Consider the following 10,888-nt stretch of genomic DNA (forward strand, 5'->3'; position numbering starts at 1 on the left):
AAAAATACACCACCATGGGTATGAGTTAGGGTTCAATCAGGTAAGCAGGCCTAATATTAGTGATAGAGAATAAGGAATTCATTTATTAGAGCAATTGGCCCTTACGCAGTTGAGAATGTCTGTTGCCTCTAGGTCTGGTGCTGAGCCCAAGGGCCAGCAGTCAGGAGGAGAAGATGGGTATGAAGTAGGAGAGATCAAGGACAAATGGGAACCTTTTAGGAGAAACTAAACATTCACCAAATCACTCATTACCTCAAGTTCCAGTGACATGGTGACTTGTGGGATAGGCCAGCATCCTTTAGCATAGAGCTGTATGCGCCCAGGACTCTCAGAATCTGAAGGAGTCTAAGGGAGTTGTAGCAGCTGTGGGCCCAGCAGCTGCCCCTTGCCAGCAGCAAATCTGTGACACTGCACACAAACTGCAACTGCACCTGCCTGACAGCAATCTTCAAAACCTAAAAATGGTTCCCCTCCACTTCCAAACCCTGCCCAAATAATTATCACGGCCAACCCTAACCTGAAACCACATAGGAAGGAAATTTGAGGAAATTGACATGGTCCAAAGCCAGCATACTCTGTTAGAGCTCTTACTGTGAATCAATTAAAAGTAGTATTTGAAATAGGAAGATATAAAGTAAAATGATTCACTAGAACTTTCAAGTGCTGTAGTGTGGGAAACACTGAGAGTGATCGGAGAGTTTGCGTCCAGAAGCTTTTCCCCCTGCTTCTCTTTATTGTCACATTTGGGAGTTATTCCTTTTAGAGGTTGGTGACAGATTATGAGTACTTTTCATTTATTTAACATTAAATGTCATGCTTAAGGATTCTTTTTTTTTTTTTTTTCCAGACAGAGTCTTGCTCTGTAGCCCAGGCTGGAGTGCAGTGGTGTGATCTCAGCTTGCTGTAACCTCTGCTTCCTGGATCCCGGTTCAAGCAATTCTCCTGCCTCAGCCTCCCAAGTAGCTGGGATTACAGGCATGTGCCACCATGCCCAGCTAATTTTTGTATTTTTAGTAGAGACAGGGTTTTACCATGTTGGCCAGGATGGTCTTGAACTCCTGACCTCGTGATCCGTCCGCCTCGGCCTCCCAAAGTGCTGGGATTACAGGCGTAAGCCACCACGCCCGGCCGCTTAAGGATTCTTAACACTTGTTTTTTGTCAGCATAATTCCTCTCTGATGTATACTATTTTGGCTACAAGTGATAGACCTCCAACTCAAACTTGCTTAAGCAAAAAGGAAAAAATTTATTGGCTCAAATGCCTGGAAATTCAAGGATGACTCTTGCTTCAGGCATAGCCTCAATTCAGGAGTACAAATCGTATCATTAAGGTTAGGCAGTATCCCAACTATGCTAGCCTCTGCTTATCAGTGTGTGTAAGGTTCACATTTTCCTATGCCAAATGGACTCTCTTCACATGGAAGAAAACCCAAGTGCCCGTATTCCCAAGTGTGCATCTTTATAGCTTGAAATGCAAAAAATAGATAAGCCATTTCTCTTCCAACAGATACACACACTGACATTCCTGACAAAAGGACTCTAAGTTGTCCTGTCTGGGTCATACGCCCACCACTTGCATCAAACACTGTAGGCAGAAGGAAGAGAGACCATAATCACACAGGCTTGGGTCTTCTGCCCATTGCTACAGCCACAACCGGCCCTTCACCGAGACTGACATTTCCATCAAAACCCCCGGCATGAGGGAAGAGCAACTCCTTAAAGAACATGAGGGTTCTGGTGAAATTAAAATGACTGGTATCTGATTCACACGTACTTTAAGGGAAATAATCGTAAGGCCTCCTTTAATTGAGAGAGGGAGGATGTTGACATGTTGTTATTTTTCCTTTTCTAGAAAGCATGGCAGTGGCATAAAGAAGCACCTTTATTAGTTTTCTGATAACAGATGGAATATAAGGAGACAAACACACACTGGCAATAGAACCAAATGCAATTTTCTATAGATAGCACTGGTCTACTACTATCCCAATTTAAAATACTTTCAAAAAATTGCCACCAGATGAACTCTTTATAGCCAGCTTTAGCTTTGAGGGAAATAAAAGAAATCTAATGGCCAACTGATATCCCGTAATGGTTTGCTTTTGTTTGGGATTTTTTATTAACAAATAATCATGCATGCAGCTGTTACACATTGGTCATTCACAACTCACATTTTTATATGAATTTTCTCATATTCTTATGTGTGTGTGTGTGTCTATGTGAATGGAGAGGCTTCTAACAGTGAAGAATGGCCTCTAATTGTAATGGATTTTACTTTTAGGTAAATTGGTAAAAACTAATTTTTATAGCATGACTTTAAATGATTATTTTTCTTAATGATTTTTTTTCCAGACAGAAGGTGAATCCAGAAGTAACATAGTACTGAAGCCATTTCACAGCTAAAAGTACGAAAGGATTTATCATTCACTCCTTCCTTCGCTCTGTATTGCGGGGCTACCTTATGTCATGCACTGAGCCAAGAACTAGGGATACTAAAAAGAGTAAGACAGGTCCTTGCACTGGATAAGCTCACAGAGTGATGGAGGAAAATTCAAGAAACACAGAAAGTGCTGTAAGCCACTTATGTTCAAACGACTATTATAGCACAGAAGAGCAAACATCTACCTTTCCTGAGGGTGTCAGAGAAGTCTTTTTAGATGAGATATTTATGGAAAAATAGTAATTTTCTAATCAGAAGCCTAGAAAAGGGTATTCCAGGAAGAAAAAGCAGTATCCACTACTACAGAGCTCTTTGGACTAACTGGGTTACTGGCAGGACAGGGGACAGTAGGTAGGAGTGCCCAGGAAGCTGATGGGGGTAAGATCAGACAGAATGAGATGAGAACAGTATGTCATATGAAGGAGTTTGGAGAGATAACTCTGGAAACAGGGAAAAGGGTTTGTGACAGATGAGAGAGACTGGTCACACTGAGACCTCATAGAGGTTGTAGAGAAGGTTTATAGAAGGTTGTAGACAATGGGCCTAAAGGAAGACAATGGAAGCCTACAGAGACTTTTCCGATTAGAACGGAAACTAAGTAATGGATTGAATGAAAGAGCCTAGGAGGAAGAAGGAATGAAAATATTTCTCATGTGTCTAGTTTAGGAGAAACTAGTTGTATGCAGTTACCGTTAAATATATTAGGGAAAATGAGAAGAAACAGATATAGGGGTAGAGACTGGGGCAGCAATGAACTAGAAGAGAGAACAGAGCTATGATTGCCTGTGCTACTAGGCATTAATTTTGTGTTCTGTGCAAAAGCTCATAAAATAATGTGTTTTAATCATAACATATTACTCTTTGATATATTTTGATTAATGTCACTTATGAAAGTATTCATCATGTCAATACACGTGTTATTAAATAATAGTATGGATCAAGTCATCTATTTCCATATTCCTAATACTTTATGAGAAGTAGAATATTTTGAGTAGCAGTACTCTCATAATATATTTAGTATTGTCTTCATAATTAGTATATTTATTATAGATGCTTTGGGGGAGGGAGATACTGTCTATAAGGTATATGACTGCACAATATTTTGAGACAAAAAATTTTTGCTGACCTCAACTGGTGATCTCTTTATTAAAGCTGAGAGCTAATACAGTTCATATTTCCTAAGCTCTATTTTTCACGTACAGATGTTTTCATCTATAGGGGTATAACAAACATTAAACCTTTTCAAATGGTATCTTTTGGTTTAATTTGTAAAACTGGAGGACTACGGATTCTGTTGAACTGGGATTAAACTGTGTGCACCAGAAACAATAATAGCTAATAGTTGTTGAATATACACAGCATTTTTCAATGATGAGAAGCATGCTTACCACTATAGTTTAACTTTCACAGTGATCTTAGATAAGGCAATAAAATGTACTGCAAAAGAGGTAACTAAGATTTTTTTTCTTATCAAATGTCAGGTCGCAGGGGGTGGTTTGGGTGTCTAGTCTTATTTCAGAGTGAGTCTTTTTCATTTACTTTTCTTAATGCATTCAAAAGTTGTTAAAGTTTCTTATATAAAAATATGATTGATTGTTACAGTGACAGTAATTGCATTTTAGCAAAAGTAACCATTATAGTAATTTTCTTCAGGGAAGAGAAATCTAACTAACTAAAGTAGCTAGTTACTTCCTCACACATTAACTCTGAAAATTTTTAACATAAAAATACTTTATAAGGGAAGTACAGAGTGAAGAACATAAAATGGCATGCAATATTTATAAAACTACTTCCATTAGGTGGCTCACAATTTTATGTAGCTGTTAATCACAAATTAAGTGAAACAAAATGGAGAGAAAAACTAAAATTTCTTTGCTATTGGGTCAATTAAACTAAGTCCTCAATTGAAGCCTTTTAAAAATGACTCTCATATATTTTTTTTCATTTGTAAACTACAGAAGGTAATGATCTTTTAAATCAAAAAGATTTATTCATATCATGGCCTTAGAAGACTGAATAAAATAACTACATGAAGATACTATGATTGCAAAGAAAAAAACAACTATTATACATGTGCATACACAGGGTAATGTGGCATACAGTAACTTGTACATGTTAAATCACAAATGAAGCAGCATTAGCATTTAATTTTATGTTTTCCACTGCACACCTGAATACTAATTAGCAACTAAAATAAGAAATGTGTGGTACTGCATGTATTGATAAAATCTCAGTTTGGTAGTCTTCAGACACCAATTTAATATGAATTGGGTACTAGGAAAAGATAGTTTATCATTTTTACAGTTTTGTTTCTAAAATCATTTTTCCTTATTATTGAAAGCAATATACTAATTTCAAAATCAGTTGAAAGTAACTGAAATGCTGGCTAAATCTGGAATTGCATTTTTAAATATTTATTGTTAACAATGTATAGACAGCAGCTGCCATTAGGAGTACAAAGCAGAAGCTGCAAATTCAGTATGCAAATGCATGAACAGTAATTCAAGATAACTTAAATCAATTGAGTCACTCAAATTTTTCTTTTTTAGTGAGGCACAGAGAACACTGGTACTTTGTCTCTGCCCTTCCTTAACCCTGTTTTTGAAATGGCCCCCAGAACTGCAAAAGAAAGATGCATTTTGAAGACTGAGATACAGGAAAAAGAGTTTAAACTTCATGATTTTCCCCTGGCCACCTCTATTCATCTCTCTCCATCTCCATTCCTTTGCCAGCCTCTGTATTTAAATTGACCTTTGCACTATCATTTGATTTATTTTTGAAGTTATCGTTATAGAAGAAAATTTCATTCACAAAACCACATTTCTTTATATTAATACCTTCCTTTATTTTTCTATTATCCCCATAGATTACAGATCCCCTTCCATTCATTTGTACCATTCTGCCCATCTATTGCATCTATAATGCAAACTAGCACTTATTATATATGTCAGGGAGTTCAGTGGGGGAAATTGCAGGGATGTGTGTGTGTGTGTGTGTGTGTGTGTGTGTGTGTGTTTGCTTTTGAGTTTCAGTTGCAGTCTAAGGATTTAGTACACAGTTGACTTATTTTAGTCTTTCAGCAAAGTCCTATTTGCTTAATGTATGGCTGGTATCTCATGTATTTATTAGCAGAACACAAAGGTAAAAGGTAATTTTGAAATAATCACAGTAGCAGACATCAAAATAAAATGTTTCAAAGAGAAGGACGCAATAAATATCTACCAAGAAAATCACAAGGACTATATCAGTTAGGATTCTTCTAGTTACAAACAACAGGAAATCCAACTCAAATTTGCATGAATAATAAAGGGAATTTATGGGCTCATATAAGTAATAGTCCAGAAGATGGGAGACTTAGGTGCAAATGATGAGCTCCAGTTCCATTGGGCTGCCATTCTCTCGGTTCTTTCATTCTTTGATTTTTAGGTCTGCCCTTAGGCTACTTTCTTTCCAGGTTGCAAAGCTTTAGCTAGCAGCAACCGGGATCATGTTATTTCTCATTTACATCTCCCAAGAGAAGGCATGTTCTCCTTCGGCCAAAAAAACATCAAAGTCTGAGCTTCATTCTGACCAGTCCAATTTAGGTAATTCTTGAGTCATTTGTAGTGGCAAGAAGGAAAGATATATTGGTAGGGACCAACTTCAGCATGTACCTGGCACATGCTGATATAACCCCATAGGTATATAACATATTGAAATGCTTCTGTACCAGAGGATAAGTAGCCAGTATTCTAAGTTCCCCCCCTCTCTCCGCTAAAGTGTTCCCTGTACCAGCATCCCAGCGTGGAATGCCCCTGACTTCTCTACTATCCAGCAGTTAAAAAGTTAATACCTGCAAAGCAAGCATTCATTTGGACCCTGTTACAGCAATGTAGCAGACCCCTCTTCTGCTTGGGTGGATCATGTACTGGTTGTTAGACATCTTGACAGTCATACAAGCCTTCAGCTGAGGGCAGGACCAATCACACTATATTGGTTCCATAGGGCTGCCATAACAAAGTACCACACACTGAGTAGCTCAAAACAATAGAAATTTACTCTCATTATTGTATAGCCCTAGAAGTCCAAAATCTAGGTGTTGGCTGGGCCATGCTCCCCATGAAGGCTCAGGGAAGAATCCCTCTTCATCTCTTCTAGCTTCCAGTTGTTGACGGCAATCCTTGGTGTTCCTTGGCTTGATGCATAACAATTCCCATCTCTGCCTCTGTCTTTACATGGTGCCTTTCTTCTGTGTCTCTGTCTAAATTTCCCTCTTCTTGTGATTCAGTTAGGGCCCACTGTAATTCAGCATGACTTCCTCTTGACTTGATCACATCTTCAAAGACCCTCTTTCCAAACAAGGTCACATTCACAGGTTCTGAGTGAATATGAATTTGAGGGGAGGAACTATTCAACCCAGTACACTCACCCAAGTGGAATGGCTGTTATGCAGCAGAAAAGTAGCAAAGGGATGTTGGGGAAATGACCACAATGTCCACTACAGATACTGGATACTGGGCTCTCTGGGCCTTTGCTCTCCTCACTTACCTAGTTAAAGTCAACAGCTTCATGGTTGAACTGGCATGTCAAGTTTTATTTGCATAAGACTTTCAGAGCTGGCTCCCATACTGCTTAACCTCATTTTTAACTCTAAGGCCTGAATCCATGGACTTCAAAAAGTAGATTAGAGAAGGAGGTTGGCAAAGAGTTCTTAAATCCACATGCTAGTTCACACAACATCAGTAGAGTGAACAAGCAATACATCTCATCTGTGTAAGTACTATTATTTTTCAAGTGTATGTAGCTGTGATTAATTAAATAAAAATTTACTTAAAACCTTCTTGCATTTATAATATCTCATTGTCATTATGTATTTTCTCTATCAACAGATAATAGAGAACAATTGCTACTGTACTTTAGCACTCTGGCCTCTATTAGAAGGGCCATGGGATTTAAGTCTGGCCTCTGTAGTGAAGGTGAAAACAACAATGGCTCAAATAAATAGTCATTGATTTCCTTCTTATATAAGAGCTGGAGGGCTGGACACGGTAGCTCAAGCCTGTAATCCTAGCACTTCGGGAGGCCAAGGTGGGCAGATCACTTGAGGTCAGGAGCTTGAGACCAGCCTGGCCAACGTAAGCCATTTCTAAATGACTTATGTGGCTCTGCTCACTGAAAACACTGGCCATTACCTCTCAATGTTGTTCATTACCCCACTTTTCTGCTTTGGACGTATTTGTAAGCCATTTCTAAATTTACTAATCGTTGTTCAAGGCTTGGGGTTTTTTTTTTTTTTTAGAGACTTTAGTCTCTTCGATATGGAGATAATTTTTTGGTCTACTTTCCGTAGAAATTTCCTGAAGTTTTCTGACGTTTTCTGGAGTTCTAAGCTTCTTAACCAATAGATATGCAATATTTGTTATTTCAACGAAGCAAACGTCTCACTCTCTAAAAGTTTGAATTGCGAAGTGAGGTGAATATAGATAGATTTCCTCAAAATACATTCCCCAAATTATGTTTCATTATGAGCAATACATGTGCAATCCAGGTAGTTCCTCCTCATCTCCAGCTTTTCTTCATCCTAATCCTTGTGCTAGTGGGTCTCTTGGCTACGTATACCCATCTCCTGGTATCCACAGTCTACTTACGTGGCTTAAAACCCTAATGAACATTTTCTCTTCTTAGTCTAATAAGCATTTTAATCTCCAACTTAACATACCTAAATCCACACTTCTGATCTGTCCCTCATTCTCATTTCCAAACATGTTAATGTCCCAGTCTTAATCTTTCATTTACCAACGACTCCAGTTTCTTAAGCTAAAATCTTTAGAGTCATCCAGAATTTTATTTGTCTCTTTTTTCTCACACCCTACAAAAATCCTTCAGCCCCTATATGCAAAATATATCCAGATTACAACCCCTTCTGACTGCTTCCTTTGCTACCCACAACTCTGATTCAAGCCACCACTACCACTTGTGTGGATCACTACAGTAACCTCCTCATTGATCTTCCCTGCCTCTGTTCTGGTCCTTCTAGCAGTATCTTCTCAACAGAGGAGTCAGACTGCTTTCTGGTTAAACCATAGTCAGATATTATCACTCCTCTGCTCAATCCCCTCCATTCAGAGTAACACCCAAAGTCCTTACACCGCCTCCAAGGTGCCACATGATATGGCCTCTGCTATCTTTCTGGTTGCATCTCCTACTCTCCCCAGACACACCTGCCTCTTTGCTTCAGGATAAAGTACTTGCCATTGTCTCTTCCACCAAGTATTCAAATGGTTCACTCCCTCCTCTCCTTCAAGTCTCTGATCAAATGTTACCTGCTCCTGGCACAACTTGTTCTCCTACAATGGTGATCATCATTTGATATACTATATATTTCACATGTTTATATTGTTCAATGTTTGTCTTCCCCAGAAGAACATAAATTCTTGTATAAAAGTAATATTTGTTAAATAGTATTGGTTTTTTCGTTTTGTTTTTTGGGTTTGTTTGTTTGTTTTTTTGTTTCGAGACAGGGTCTCCCTCTTTCACCCAGGCTGGAGTGCAGTGGCTTGACCATGGCTCACTGCACCTTAACCTTCCGGGCTCAAGTGATTCTCCTGCCTCAGTCTCCTGAGCAGCTGGGACTACAGACATGAGTCACCACACCTGGCTAATTTTTAAATAATTTTTGAGTGTGTGTGCAGATGGGGTCTTACTGTACTCCCCAGCCTAGTCTTGAACTCCTGGATTCAAGTGATTCTCCTGCCTCCACCTTCCAAAGTGCTGGGATTACAGGCATAAGCCACTGTACCTGGCCTATTCTAAGTTTTATTTACTACATATTTTCAGCTCTTAAACCTGTACCTGGCATAAAGAAGAGCACAACAATATTTGATGTATGAATGAAAGTATTTTTTAAAAATTTTTTAAACATAAACCTTTTCACAAAAATAAATAGGCATGCAAATATCCCAAATAAATTTAAAAGAAACTCATACCTATAGAGTGCCAACCACGTGTCAGGCTCTAGGTAGCACTTTACAAGTATGGAATTTTCATAGCAGGTCCTGTGTGATTGGTCTTATTATAAACACTTACCGACGAGATGTTACATAACTAATTTTAGAAGTGGAAAAAGTCAGCACATGCGTAATATGCTCAAAGTCTGACTTATCTGACTGCAGAGTCCATTCTTTTAACACGCCTCTTTGAAAACAAACAAACAAACAAAAAAACGCGATAACAACAGCAATAAAAAAAGATGGGGTGGGGCTGTATGCGGTGACTCATGCCTGTAATCCCAGCACTTCAGGAGGCTGAGGCGGGTGGATCACTTGAGGTCAGGAGTTCAAGACCAGTCTGGCCAACATGGTGAAACCCCGTCTCACTAAAAATACAAAAATTAGCCTCACGTGGTTGTGCATGCCTGTAATCCCAGCTACTCAGGAGACTGAGGCAGGAGAATCCTTTGAACCCAGGAGGCAGAGGTTGCAGTGAGCTGAGATTGTGCCACTGCACTCCAGCCTGGGTGACAGAGCGAGACTCAGTCTCAAAAAACAAAACAAAAAACAAACAAACAGATGTCATCAAATGTTTGTGTAAAAGAGTACAGCTAAATGCCTAACTAGGATTCCAAGTGTGTGAAAATTAGAAACACAAATTTTGAAAAGGAAAAAAAAAACTCAGTAGGCCGGGCAAGAGACTGAGTGCAGATTGGAATGGAACAGCTGTATAGTCAAGCAGATCAAGAGATTCTGGCTAGAGAAAATACTCTGAAAACCCTATCTTCTCTTCTTTTGTGTGGCCATCACAGAAGCAGTAGTAGCCAAAACAAAAGCCAGTCCCTTTGTGACATGTGATGAGAGCAAGAACTGGAAAAGTCATTTCAATGCACCTTCCCACATTCACAAGAAGATTATGTCTTCCCCACTTTCCAAAGAGCTAAGACAGAAATGGAACATTCAATCCATGTTCATGCAAAACGATGATAATGTACAGGTTGTCCAAGGACACTACAAAGGCCAGGAAATTGGCAAAATAGTCCGGGTTTAGAGGAAGAAATATATGATCTCCATTGAACAGATGCAGCGGGAGAAGGCTAATGGCACAACTGTTCCTGTGGGAATTCACCCCAGCAGGATGGTTGCCACTAAGCTAAAACTGGACAAAGAGTGCAAAAATATCCTTGAACCAAAAGGCAAATCTCACTAAGTACAAAAGGGAAAGGACAAATTCGAGGAAGAAACAATTCAGAAGATGCAAGAGGCCAGGTGCAGTGGCTCACGCTTGTAATTACAGCACTTTGGGAGGCCGAGGCAAGGGTTGCTTGAGCCCAGGAGTTCCAGGTTGCAGTGAGCCATGATCATGTCACTGCAGTCTAGCCTGAGCAACAAAATGAGCCCTGTCAAGAAAGAAAGAAAAGAAAGAAAGAAAGAAAGAAAGAAAGAAAGAAAGAAAGAAAGAAAGAAAGAAAGAAAGAAAGAA

This window comes from Mandrillus leucophaeus, unplaced genomic scaffold (assembly GCF_000951045.1).
Source record: "Mandrillus leucophaeus isolate KB7577 unplaced genomic scaffold, Mleu.le_1.0 Scaffold880, whole genome shotgun sequence".
Lineage (NCBI taxonomy): Eukaryota > Metazoa > Chordata > Mammalia > Primates > Cercopithecidae > Mandrillus > Mandrillus leucophaeus.